This window comes from Eulemur rufifrons, chromosome 17 (assembly GCF_041146395.1).
Source record: "Eulemur rufifrons isolate Redbay chromosome 17, OSU_ERuf_1, whole genome shotgun sequence".
Classification (NCBI taxonomy): domain Eukaryota; kingdom Metazoa; phylum Chordata; class Mammalia; order Primates; family Lemuridae; genus Eulemur; species Eulemur rufifrons.
In genome coordinates, this window is record NC_090999.1 from 76,333,292 (window position 1) to 76,347,117 (window position 13,826).

General features: G+C 34.0%; 1 protein-coding gene and 1 pseudogene across 2 annotated transcripts in view; one reads left to right on the forward strand and one right to left on the reverse strand.

Moving 5' to 3' along the window:
- The window catches only part of FER (FER tyrosine kinase), a 395,460-nt gene that overhangs the window by 206,754 nt on the left and 174,880 nt on the right, over window positions 1-13,826 (forward strand). The window lies entirely within an intron of this gene.
- LOC138398528 (small nucleolar RNA SNORA70) lies at window positions 1,236-1,363 on the reverse strand (annotated as a pseudogene).

A 13,826-nucleotide genomic window follows, 5' to 3' on the forward strand; every position in this document is an offset into this window, starting at 1 on the left:
ATGTACATAGTGTTATATGTTATATTTACATGGTCCCCAAATTGGCTTGCCAATAAAAAGAACTCTCAGAAAGAAAAGAAAAAAAGAATAGCTCAAGTCATTTTTTTTTAGTTCATAATTGAAGCTTGGTAATTTGTTCTTAGTTTACTTCTATTATTTAATATTTGTAGTATGTAAACATAGAAAAAAGTCAGAGATATAATATTTACTGAATGATTGACTTTTATATATCTTGCTACATTCCAGTAAAGGATTTGGAGACACTTGCAAAGATGTGTTAAATAAAATAGGCTAAAATGAGGGGATGATAAACCCGAGAGAAGGCAAAAAGCATATATACATATTTAATGAGGATATAACTATATACTTTTATTGTATAGGGTAAACATTATATAAAAATATTTACCAGAGGTTCATCTAAAATGGATATGGATCAAGCACGGTGGCTCATGCCTATAATCCCAGCACTTTGGGAGGCCAAGGTAGAAGAATCGCTTGAGGCCGAGAGTTCAAGACTAGCCTGGGCAACAGAGCAAGACCCTGTCTCTATAAAAAAATTAAAATAAAATAAAAAAATTACCCAGGCATGGTGGCGCATCCTGTAGCCCTAGCTACTCAGGAGGCTATGGCAGGAGGCTCACTTGAGCCCAGGAATTCAAGGTTATAGTGAGCTATGATTGCACCACTGCACTCCAGCCTGGGCAACACAGTGAGACCTTGTCTAAAATAAAATAAAAAAAAAGTAAAGGCAAGGCAAAATAAAGTAAAAATAAAATAAAATAATATATATAGGTTAGGAATTCCATTCTTTTTGGGGGGACTTGGGAGAGCAGGAAGTAGGGTTTATTGGTAGGTCTGAGTAGTGAGGAAGAGCCAGCACAATGGAAGCCCTCATTAGTACAGGGCCCACCGCTTGTCCAGGGGACTACAGTTGGGGATATATTTGACCCCAGAGCCATCTGGGATGAGTTGCTTCTGAAATGCATCCACGTAAAACTTGATAAAGCCCTACTTCTTTGAGATGTGGATTTTCTGTGGCCAGGAAGCTTGAATTTGGCTCTGCATAGGGCCTCAATGACTTGTTCCTTGTTCTGCAGTTTAGTGGGGATTGATAATCATCATGGCTTGCGTAATGGCCATGGTGTCCTGAGGCTTTTCAATAGTACCTTGCGTACCTCTCTGAAGCCTAGATTGGATACAGTGCACGGTCTGAGACATGAAATTACATTGGAAAGGGCTATCTCCAAGGCGCCGTAGATCAATCCATGCAAACAACAGGCTGCATACCCTACCAAGGAGTTTGCAACCATTGCACACCTGGCCCCCATGAGGAAAGAAGCATGGTCAGCTAAATTGGATGTGGGCAGAAATTCAGTTCTGAGTGAATAAAGAATAAAAGTGAAAAATAAAGGAAGTTGCTCAGGTGAATAGCTACACGTAGTTCTGAGATTGGAGAAAATGCTTTTGTTAAGTCTTTATTCAGGAGACCAGGCTTTATTCAATACTTATTTATATGTAATATAAATCATTGTTCTAAGTGCTATACTTACTAAATTTTCACGAAAGTTCTGTGACGTGGGTGTTATTGTATTATTTTTCCCAATTTTATAGATGAGGAAACTGAGGCTCAGAGAAATTAATTTGTTAGAGACTGCATATCTATTAAGTGGCAGAGCTTGGATTCCAATCCAGACAATTGGACTTCAGCATTTGTTCTTAAACACTGTGCTGTGCTGTCTTTCTAAGTGGTACAGAAAAGGACAGTGCCTACAATTCTATCTTCGTAGTAAGTTTATTAAGTTTTATGTGGCTGTTTCTTCCTACAACCATCAGTGATGCTAATTAAGGACTAATGGAATTAAGTTAATTTGGGAAATATAAGTACTTTTGCACCTTCAGTTACAGATCTCTCTATCACCTCCTAGACAAGTGTTTTTTTTTTTTTTTTTGTTATTATTTCAGCATATTGTGGGGGTACAAAAGTTTAGGTTACTTATATTGCCCTTGCCCTCCCACCTCCTGAGTCAGAGCTTCAAACGTGTCCATCCCCTAGACAGTGCGCATCGCACTTTGTGTATATATACACCCATCCCCTCCCCCATGGACGAGTAGAGTCAGCATCACCTGGGAACTTGTTACGAATGCACATTTTCTGGCCCCACTCCAGACCTACAGAATCAGAAATTCTGGAACTGAGGCCCAGGCTTCTAGGTGACTTGGATGCTTACTGAAGTTTGAGAACCAGTAATATAAACTAATTTAGATGGAAAGAAAAAAGGTATCCAGAACTTGTAAGTTCTCTTCATTACCTTATCTCTGTCATTTAGACCTGGAGAGTATAATAGAAATTTGGAGTAAAAGTGTATACATTCTACTTTTGGAAATACGAGGAAAAAAATTGCAATTATCAGTCAATAATAGACTGGTAATTATTTGAGGTATAAGCAGTGACCTCTTTAAACTTTAATCATCTTCAGACATCCTAATGATCAAGAATCAGTGAAGCAGAAATGTCTATTTTACGGCTTTTTGGAGAAATTGATGTTCCAAAATTGATTTTTACAGTCTCATACAGTCCAAAAGAAGGATACCTAAAATGATACTCTGCGTGAACACTATTTTTTTGGTATTCCCCTTGGGAACCGTACTTTCACTGTGGTGGTTCTGAGGTGGATTCTAAAACACAAAATAGTAAAGTTCATCTATTGAAGAATTACAGTTTTTAAGTCTATGTTTGGTCTGTCATAATTTAGGTTGGTCAAGAAAGCTAAACTGTGAAGACTTTTTCTTCAGAGAAATGTCCCTGACCCTTAGGCAATGTCAGATATCCTGCTACACACTTTTTCTTTCTCAACATTTTCCAATTTTTGTAATTCCACATTTACTAGTGTGAGCCTATTTAAGCCTCATTTCCACATCCATAAAATGGTGATTATCTTACCTCATTGCTTCCATTATCTTAAATGAGATAATGTGTGCATAGAACATATGTTGTTTCTGTAGTTATTTGTTTAATACTACTACTAACATACTAATACCACTACATGGTAAGCTCCTTGATAGCAAGGATGGTACATATTTTGTGCCATTGTGTTCCCTAGCACTTAGTAAGTCTTCAATAAATATTTGTTGAATGAGTGAATTAATGAATTGAATGATTCTAATCTTGATGAGATGCTATTGCAATATGGAAATGTGTACAGGGCAAGGAACAATTTTAGAGATAATTAACATCACATTTAGCATTTCTGGAGAAGTAGTTACTAGCACAATATTACAAAATCGATAGCATCTCTTAGCAGGATTTATACTTAGACCATGGTATAATACTTTTTCCCAGTCCTCTTTCCTGCTTCCTCAGAACTCCTAATCTCTTACTTTACAGTCCGTTGCCTTAAAATGCCTTGGTACTTTTGGTCTAAACCAAGTTGAAATCTAATCATATTTTAAAATGGAGTGGATTTTTGGCAGAAATCTGGACAGCTGATTCATGGTATTCTTCTAGGTATGAAATATATGTAAAGTAGTATATTAACTTTTGTCATCTTATGACAGTGAAATTTTTGACATGACAGTCATCCTTCCCAGTTTCATCAACACATTAAGCAGATGAGTGGTGTTTCTAAGTCATATGGAATTCCTAAGTTGAGAATGGAGGAGACATTGGAGTTACTCATCTGGAGTCTGTCAGTAAAATTTGACTGTAGGCACTTTAGAATTTTAAGAGACAAATGGTGGTTTAAAAATCTCCTGATTTAAAGTGTTTCTGGGTCATCTAAAATGTGTTACCCAGATTCTTCTTCCAGAATAGGGTAGAATCATGAGACAATTTACAAAACCTACTCAAAGCAAGCTAACGCAACATATACTTGCACTCACACATTCATTTCCCCTTTCCTCCTCCCCTCTCCTCTCCGTTCCACCTCCTTCTCTTTCTCACTCCTCCTTCTCTGCCATCTTGATGTCCTTTATGCAATCAGCAAATATTTAGCACCTACTGTGCACCTGGTGCTGGCAGTGCAGTAAATCAAAACAGACATGGTGCCTAATCTTCTTGAAATATATGCTCATACAATTTTGTAAAAAGATTCTCTTAAAACAACTAGTCCTACTAGTACTTTTCTGTCCTTTGCTTTGCTTGCTTTACTTTCTGAATACTTTTCCAAAAGTAAAAGATCCCTAAAAGGCTTCCTAAAATCCAGTATCTTACCTTTCTTATTTCTTAAACTTCTCTTTGTGGGGAGTTAAAGTTAGTGAAGGCAAAGATCTTGAGGAAAATGGGAAAAGAAACTGAGAATATGCTCACCAGATTTACAGAAACTACATAATTACACAAGTTAATAATAACTTAGAAAATAGAAATATATAAATTGGATACAATATCCTACTAAATCTAAGTTAATTATATGTACAATTTTAAGCATCCTTAGAGACTAAAACTGAAAAATATAAAACCTGAATGGAGAATTAATCATATTTGGAAATACTATAGAAGAAAACTATCTGGTGGTTGGAGTTGTTTGGGTACTAAGACATTGTGTTGGTCCATTTTGTGTTGCTGTAAAGGAATACCTGAGACTGGGTAATTTATAGAGAAAAGAGATTTATTTAACTCATAGTTCTGCAGACCGTACAGAAACAATTGAGCCAGCATCTGCTTCTGGTGAGGGTTTCAGTCAAGGCTTCCAATCAAGGCTGAAGGCAAAAGGGGAGCGAGCAGGTGTGTCACATAGTGAGAGAGGGAGGAAGACAGAGAGGAGGTGGTGCCCGGTTTTTATAAACAAGCAGCTCTCTGAGTGAACTAATAAAGTGAAAACTCATTCATTATCCCAGAGAGGGCACCAAGCCGTTCGTGAGGGATCTGCCTGTGTGACCCACACACCTCCCACTTGTCCTTAATTTCTAACACTGGAGATCAAATTTCAACATGAGATTTTGAGAAGCTAAACATCCAGACCATATCAGACATGCTGGAGAGTGGGTAAATGACAGAGAGTAGTTATTTCTGTATATTCTACATAATTAGATTTCATTGAGTATCATGCTCATGTCTTTTCACTACACTCAAAAATACACAAATGTGACAAATTATTATTCATCTGAAAGTATGTGAGGAAACTATGATAAAGCATGTATCAAAAATCAGTTGGAAGGTGAATTGTCTTTCAGTCAATGGGCATGAGATAAACTGATAGATGTTTGGTAACATAACAGTTTAGACACTGCATCTTACAGTATTATACATTGAAAATTAATTAGAATTATATGTAGAAATCAAGTGATAATAAGGAAGAAAATATAGTTTAATATTTATAAACTTTTAGAGATAGATGGGACTTTCAAAGGTTAGAAAATATACAGAAAATAAAAAATGATAATGTTAGCAATTTTAGTATCTAATAATATACTAATCAAAAATGTTAAAAGAAAAAAGTCCTGGATAATAAGACAAACCACAAATTATCGTAGTGCTTATCATAAAAATAACTCATTAAAAAATAAGGAGAATCATACAAAAATCCAAGACATAAATGGACATAGCACATGGACTGACAGCTCACAAGGAGAGGGACTACAGTTGTTTAAACAAATAAGTGTAGACTGTGCCAGTTTAATAGACATATTTGTAAATAAAGCTATGAATAGATTTCATTCTTTAAACGTTTTTAGCAAAATTTTAAAAAGCAGATCACAACAGGCTGACATCTTTACAGTAAATGGTAATAGAAACCCTTTGATCTCTTAATCTTACTACCAGGAATCAATCCTAAGGAAATAATCTTCAAATGGAAAAAACTGGATGCCCAAAGTTATTCTTCATGTTATTTATAGTAGGGATAAATCAGAACTAGTAGTTATGAAAAAAGGATTATGGGAGTGCAAGAAGGGTGAATAATGTTAGTCTGTTGTTCTTTGTGGTTTCCTTAATATAGAGCAACAAACATTACCAAACTCCATTCTGCAATAATATTTAGGTTCAGTTGCTTTATGTTACAAATAAGTAAATGAAAATAATTAAGAAACATTGAGTTCTAAACCAATATTTTACCTGTGACTTCAATGAAATGCTGCCATTTATGAGCTTACTGAACACTTTTAAAAAATCTTAGGTCATAGCTAGTCATGGTGACTCACCCCTGTAGGCCTGGCTACTTGGGAGGCTGAGGTATGAGGATTGCTTGAGCTCAAGAGTTGGAGATTGCATTGAGCTATGATCACGCCACTGCACTCTAGGCCTGGGCAAAAGAGTGAGACCCTGTCTCCAAAAAAAAAAAAAAGAAAAATTAACTCATTTAGCATATTCCTTTCTGGCTGTGAAATATTATCCATCTTCCCACTTTTGTTTTTAAAGATGAAGTTAACTAATACTCACATATGTATTTTTCTTTGATCACACTAGGATTTTTTTTTACATATTTTTATATCTTGTATATGACTATTTCTCTCACATTGCATCTTGATTACTATAAGCTTTGAAAAATGCCCACGAATACAATTATGTAAATATAGTTATTATTTTAGTAGTATTTCCATTATAAAAGTTGCATGTGGAGTAAGCATGAGAATACATAACTATTTAGTATGAAGGAATTTAATATGGCATAGCTAGTCATTTAATGCATTTTTGTTGATTTGAAGCAGATCATTTTTACTCCATGCACCAGTGTTTGTTTTAGTTTTCTGTCAGCATTGTCCCTGTAATCATTCTAAGATTAAGAAATATATCATAATATTTTTTGTGTCCCTGTAGTGCCTAGTACTTACTATGGACTCAATAAAATTTTAAAGCATTGATTAAGTGATTTGGTCCATGCCAGAGATGCAATCCATTGTTTTTTCTATCGTAGACATACAAAAGTAAGCAGCTTCTTAACATTAGCATTTGTCAGTAAAAGCCAAAAACTATATTTTTTAAATTAGGTTAGTAATTGAAATAAAATATTGGTTAAACCAATTGGATATCAGACGGAGGGGGGGAGGGGGGAGGGGAGGGGTGCACACCTACATGATGAGTGTGATGTGCACTGTCTAGGGAATGGACACGCTTGAAGCTCAGACTCGGGGGGATAGGGGGGCATGGGCAATATATATAACCTGAACTTTTGTACCCCCATAATAAGCTGAAATAAAAAAAAACATATTGGTTAAACTGAAAGCAAGCTAATACTTATATGCTTCCTTTAGTGGGAATATTATCAACTCAGGTAATATTAAAAGGAAAACATGATTTTGATAACTATTTTAACTGGAGGTTCTCATTTGTATTCTCCTTAGATAGATAAATATTATAATCAAATGTTAAAAAATATGATCGATAATTATATCAAAATAGTAGACTCAAACTCTGTAAAAAGTATTGTATATGACATCTTGATTTAGATATATCAATATTGCAGCTTAGAGAATTATGATAAAACTTGTTATAGTACCTGTATTGATGTATGCATCTGTGTATGTGTATGTACATTCCATCCTAACTGCCCACTTAATACATTTCAAAAAAACACAAATGTAAAGGTAAGAATATTTGAATAAAAATTACAGTGAAGAGAGAATGAAGGAAATTGATGAAAGGATAATAGAAAGCATGTAACACTGTATAAATATTTTGGAAGTATTAATAGAACTGGCATTTTTGGTAGTTGAAAGAGATGAAATGGGTCATGGTCTCAAAAGAGGGACCCAGAAAATGCATTTTTATAACGCCAGGAATAAAAGAGAAAATAAAGAGAGTAATTTTTCCGTGAAATAGAGAGCTGAGTCATCTTCATTAGCATCTTTAAAATGAAGCTCAAAAGAAATCAAGCAATATAGAGATTCCTACCCAAGTATATTAAAGAAATGAAATGTGTTTCTAGACTAACACCCATGATTTTTTACAGTGATACTGCTAAAATACTCTATTGAATATTCAGTATTCTACTCTTAACATTAAAATATGTACATAACTTGTGCAGCACAAAATAAGGCTTTGTTACAAATTAGAATGAGTCTGTATTCACACATTGTGCCTAGGAGTTTGATATAAATATTTTATATTTATATGTATTTGTATGTATACACACAGACACACATATGCAGATATATAGCTTATATAATGGTAGTCTTATTTGTAAAGAGACATTGAGAAGAAAGAAAATTATTAATAATACAATGTATAGGAGAAAATCTTCACATTGAAATCAAATACCAAGGTTGACATAGCACACCCATCTCAGTTTTTATAAGTATACATACACATATACATGTGGGGGTGTGTATTTCAACCAACTTCTAGCTTATCACTGAAGCAGTTGATTGGATTATTATATCGTTTAATTACTCTAGTTATTAGTAAGGCAAAGGAAAAAAAAGTATAGGCATATTTTGTAATCTTGAATGACTACAGACAATGAGCTATCATGGTCCCTCCAAAACAGACAAACTTTTTAAACTCAAATTATATATCCATGTAACAAAATTGCACCTGTACCCCCTAAATATTCACTGGGTGCCAGTCAGGTGGGGGAGGGTGTTGGGGGTGGGTAAACTCACAACTAATGGATGCAGAGCACACTATATGGGGGAAGAGCACACTTGTAGCCCTGGCTTGGGCAAGGCAAAGGCATTATATGTAACCAAAATGTTTGTATCCTCATAATATTCTGAAATAAAAAAATAATAATTTAAAAAGTAAAATTCAAATTACAAAAAATTATTGATTTGGTCATCTATATGTAAGGCTTTAAAATGTACTGAAAAGATAATGTGTTAAAAAAAAAAAGAAGCTTTTCAAATAGACCAACTTTGATTTCTTATTTTTTAAGGGTTAGACATGTATTTCAGGATTGCCATTGATACCACATTTGTGCAAAATTTATAATTCCAAACAGACAAACATTTTTCCTGTACTTCAAGATTTCCTTCTTTATTTATTTTTATTCATTCATTTATTCAGCAAGTTTTTAAGTGCTAATTGTTTTTAGTACTTGCTATTTTATTCAGTAAAAATTTTTCTCTAAGCAATTTAAAGCCCTCAAGGTATAACTTAGCCACAGAAATATATTAAATCATTCCAAAGCTTTCCCTTTTAATTCTAGTTTCTTTTCCTCTTCATATATTTCAAATTCAAGATGAGGTTGCTCTTTTGATATTAAATACTTGAGTGAAATATATTGCCCCCAGATCCAACCCTGTCTGTCTTTATAGGGAAAGCTTAATGTCAAACTTGAGACAGTTTTGAAGGTGAGTGAAAGGACAGGACCTTTGAGCTTGATATTTGACATTTAAATATTATTTTGTGCCTTGCCCAGTGTGGGAATGCTTCATGAACATTAAGCAATAGTGATAATAAATAAAATGAACAATATGAATTACGGCAAAGATATAACCAAAAACAGTCTAACAGAGCTGTAACAGTTATCAAAATTCTTAAGGAATAAAAGCTATTAAAATAGAAGATAACAAAGGATAAATGACCTTTTTCAATGATGCGTTTCCTCTCTGGGTTCCCCTTTGGGTCAAAGTCAGGAGATAATAGAGGAAAAATAACTGGGAAACTCACACTTGCTATGAGTTTTATATGTTTTGCATCTCCTCCCCAAGTTGCCTGATATTGTTTTCGCCCTCGTTTTATTAAGGTATATGTAACTGACAATGTAATGTATATGTAATTTACAATGTAAAACATGATTTGATACATGTATACATTTGTGAAATGATTAACTCAGGCTAACATAACCATCGCCTTACATACTTTGTTTTGTGGTGAGAACATTTACAATATACTCTCTTAGCAATTTTCAACTATAAGATACATTATTATTATATTCACCATGCTGTACAATAGATCTCTGGAACTATTTATCCTAACTAAAACTTTGTACCCTTTGACCACATCTTTCCAGCTTCCCACTACACCCCCCACCCAGCACTTGGTCCTGATAACCAGAGAACATTCTCTGATTTATCTTTCCTTGAATTTTTATGCTATTACTATACTATGTTATTTGTGCTAGCCATAAACAATATTTGTTTGCATGTTTAGCATTTATTGAATGTTTAAAACTTTTAATAAACATTTACTATTCTGTAACTTGTTATTTGTACTCAACACTTTTAAAAATTATATTTACCTATATTGATAATGTAGCTCTGGTTCATTTAATTTGTTTTAATTTGTAAATCAGTGTTAAAAATGTATGGATACATGCCAGTTCATACATTTTCATTTTAGTGGATATTTTGGTTTTTGTTTGTTTTGTTTTTAATTTTCACTAATACAGGACATACAGAATATCCTGGGCCAGGTGCCTATAATCCTAGCACTCTGGGAGGCTGAGGTGGGAGAATTGTTTGAGCTCAGGAGTTTGAGACCAGCCTGACCAAGAGTGAGACTCTGTCTCTACTAAAAATAGAAAAATTAGCCTGTGTGTTGGTGCATGCCTGTAGACCCAGTTACTCAGGAGACTGAGGCAGTAGGATCACTTGAGCCCAGGGAGGAGGTTGCAGTGAGCTATGAAGATACCACTGCACTGTACCCAGGGTGGCAGAGTGAGACTGTCTCAGAAAAAAAAAAAAAAAAAAAAAATCCTTGTGTAGATGCGAGGTACGTGTGGGAGTTTCTTATGAATACATGAAAGTAGAGTAGCAAGGAGAAGGGGTCTACCTATCTTTAATTTTGTTAGATATTGCTGAGTTGCTTTCCCATGTGTTTGTGCTGATCTGTACTCCTATCAATGAGCAAAAGAGTTTCCATTTCTCTACATCTTTACCATATTTATTATTTTTGCCATTCTGATAGATATGATTTCAATTATATTACTAGATTAAATTATATTTCCTGATTACTAGAGAGATTGAACATCTTTTCCTATAGTATTGGCTCCTCTGTTTTCCACTTCTGTGAATTACTAGATATATTTGCTGCTTCAAGCTAGCATCATGGGTCTCTTTTTAGTCCTTTTGCTAAGTAGGAGGAAAACCCTTTACTATACCTGTCTAATTCCACCCACACAGCACACAGAAGTACAGCTGGTTTGCAGAATTAACTCTTGGCATCTCTCTTCTTTGAAGGTATTTATTTTGTTTCTGGGTCCAGCACGGTCTTTTGTTTTTTTCTCTTTATATTTTATCTGCCATTGCTATGTGTTTGGGGCAGGGGTAGTCTTTTTAAGCATGAATTCACTGTTTAATCTTGACCTTTCATTTTCATAAAGTTGATAAATTATGGATAAGTTGATTTGAGGCTTTATATAAATTGACTTGGGATAAAAACACAAACATAAGATCGATCAATTTTTGTTAAAATGTAAAACTTGTATTTATCAAAAAGTATCACAAGCAGAATTTTAAAATTGTTTGCCACAGATATGGCAGACATTAATTTATTTAATATATACAGTACATTTATTCTAAGAAAAGCAAACTCATTCTCTAGTAGAAAAATAGGCAAAGAAAAAGAACTATTCATGAAAAAAAAACAAATGGTTAGAAAACATACGAAAAAACATTCTTTCCAAGCTTTCAAAGAAATATAAATTAAAAAACAATTATACACTATGTTTCCCTATGAAATTGACAAATATTAGAAAAGAATAAATGCCATTGCTAACGATGGTATGAGGAAGTGAGCACTGTCATACTCTGCTGATGAAAATGGAAATTGCTACAACTTTTCTGAAGGACATTTGAGCAATAGGAATCTAGAGCTGTGCTATACAATAATAAATAGCCACTAGCTACACTGGCTACTTAAATCTTTATTTCCTCAGTCTCACTAACCATATTTCAAGTGCTCAACAGCCATATATAGCTAGTGGCTAAATATTGTACACAGCAGATATAGAACATTTCCACAATCACAGAATATTTTTATCAGATATTGCTCATCAATAGTGTTAAAACAGTCATATCCTTTTTTAATAAGCCTACTTCTAGAACTATATTATGAAAAAATATTAGCAGTTTAAGAATCTTCACCAAAGCATTGAGAAACAATAGTAAAAAATTGGAAATAATCCAAATGTCCACAAAAAGGAATAGTAAGTGATTAAAATTTATATGAAAGGCTATTATGCAGCCTCTTAAAATATGTTTTTGGATTAATGTCATGGTAATATGTTTACAACATACTGTTAACAGACAGGCCATAAAACAGCATGATTACAAATTTACAGCATGATTACAAATTTGTTTTAAGATATTTCAAGATTTATATTACAAAACATGGTAGTGTTGGTGATATTTTTTTGCAATATTTTCTGTCATACATAGTAACAAAAATAATCAAAAATAAAAAATACTTTGGTTCAGAATCTGGTTTTTACTCTCATGAAGCAGTTTATAATTGTGTCCATTTTAGGTTGTTAATATCATCTTACATGTGTATGGGTGATATGTTTCTGTATGTATATGTATATGTATACGTATACGTATACGTGAAGGCCTGTTAGAAAACAGAATATAATCCAGAGGGTTCAAATGAGGAGAATTTTTAAAATAAAGGAACTACTGATAAAAGCACTGGCAGTAGTAAGGGGACAAACTAAGGATGGTTAATTTCTCAGAACCAAAGTGGGAAGTCATTACAATCTATCCCTAGGGATAAAAGGATACAAGACAGAAATATTTACCAGAATCTAGTGTGTACTAGAACTTTGCAAGTGGGGCTGCCTGGCAGATGCATTAATTATGAAAAGATGCAGCAACTGCCAAAAACACAGCACCAACCAGGAAAGGGGTAGGAAAAAAAATCAGACCTTTTTCCTTCCACCTTTGGATCTTATACTGGAATCTAATTGGACAGCCATCAACAAGAGAGTCCTCAAAGTCTGAGTAGCAGCCCCCTGGGGTACAGAACAGAGCCAACTGGGACAGAGAATAGAAGGAGTTTGAGGGGAGGCAGGTTGGTACATTGAGAAAAACCAGCCTATGTGTGTATGTTTGTGTGAGTGTGTATGTGTATGTGTTCATTCAAACATACTTATATAACACATGCATATGAGTTATGTTAATAGATGGAATATATTTACATGAGGTGTGATATATATATATGTATAAGCGTATATCATCTATTTGTGGAAGATTCCAACATTGCTTATATACTCGAATACACACACAAACAAATGCACGTATACAAGATTTTTTAAACTTCAGTAATTATAGAGAACTACTAAACTGTTGGAAAAGAATTCTGATCTAGACAGAGGACTTACAAAAAACACCTAGGGAACCTTTAGAAAATATTTGTTTTAGTTTCAGGTGCTCTTGCACACAAAGGAGAGCATACCAAGGACAAAGAATTTAAATATCTCTTCAGCTGCAGTTCTTTAAGAGCAAGGGCTGTTATGTCTTTTACCTTCTTGTACTTTTTAAACTCTCATACAGTGCTGCACACTCAGGAAATGTCCCATCATTATAAGAATGAATGAATTAATCATTCCATTTAACTAAATATTGTTTTCACTCAACCAGTGTATAACTTAAAACAATTTCATGCTCATCTGGAGACTACTTTTAGCACAATTAATTGAAGGAAAAGCAACTGTAAATATTTTAAAATCATTCTTTTTACCAGTAATGATTAATTCAGATATATTGTACAATCAGCTCATGGTTTTGTTTATAGTACTTCACAAAGCTACTTGTATGCTCTTTGTAAGAGCCTCATGATGCAGAGAGAAGCATTAAGATCAGTTCATAAATGATGACATTGAATCTTGGAGAGGTTAAGCAATTTCCCCTTTTCTTTCTACTCTTCTATAATAAGATAGTGAAATGAAGAAAGCTGTGAAGAGTTTTCATTAAGCAAGATTTTTTTCACATATTTAACAGGTATCTATGAT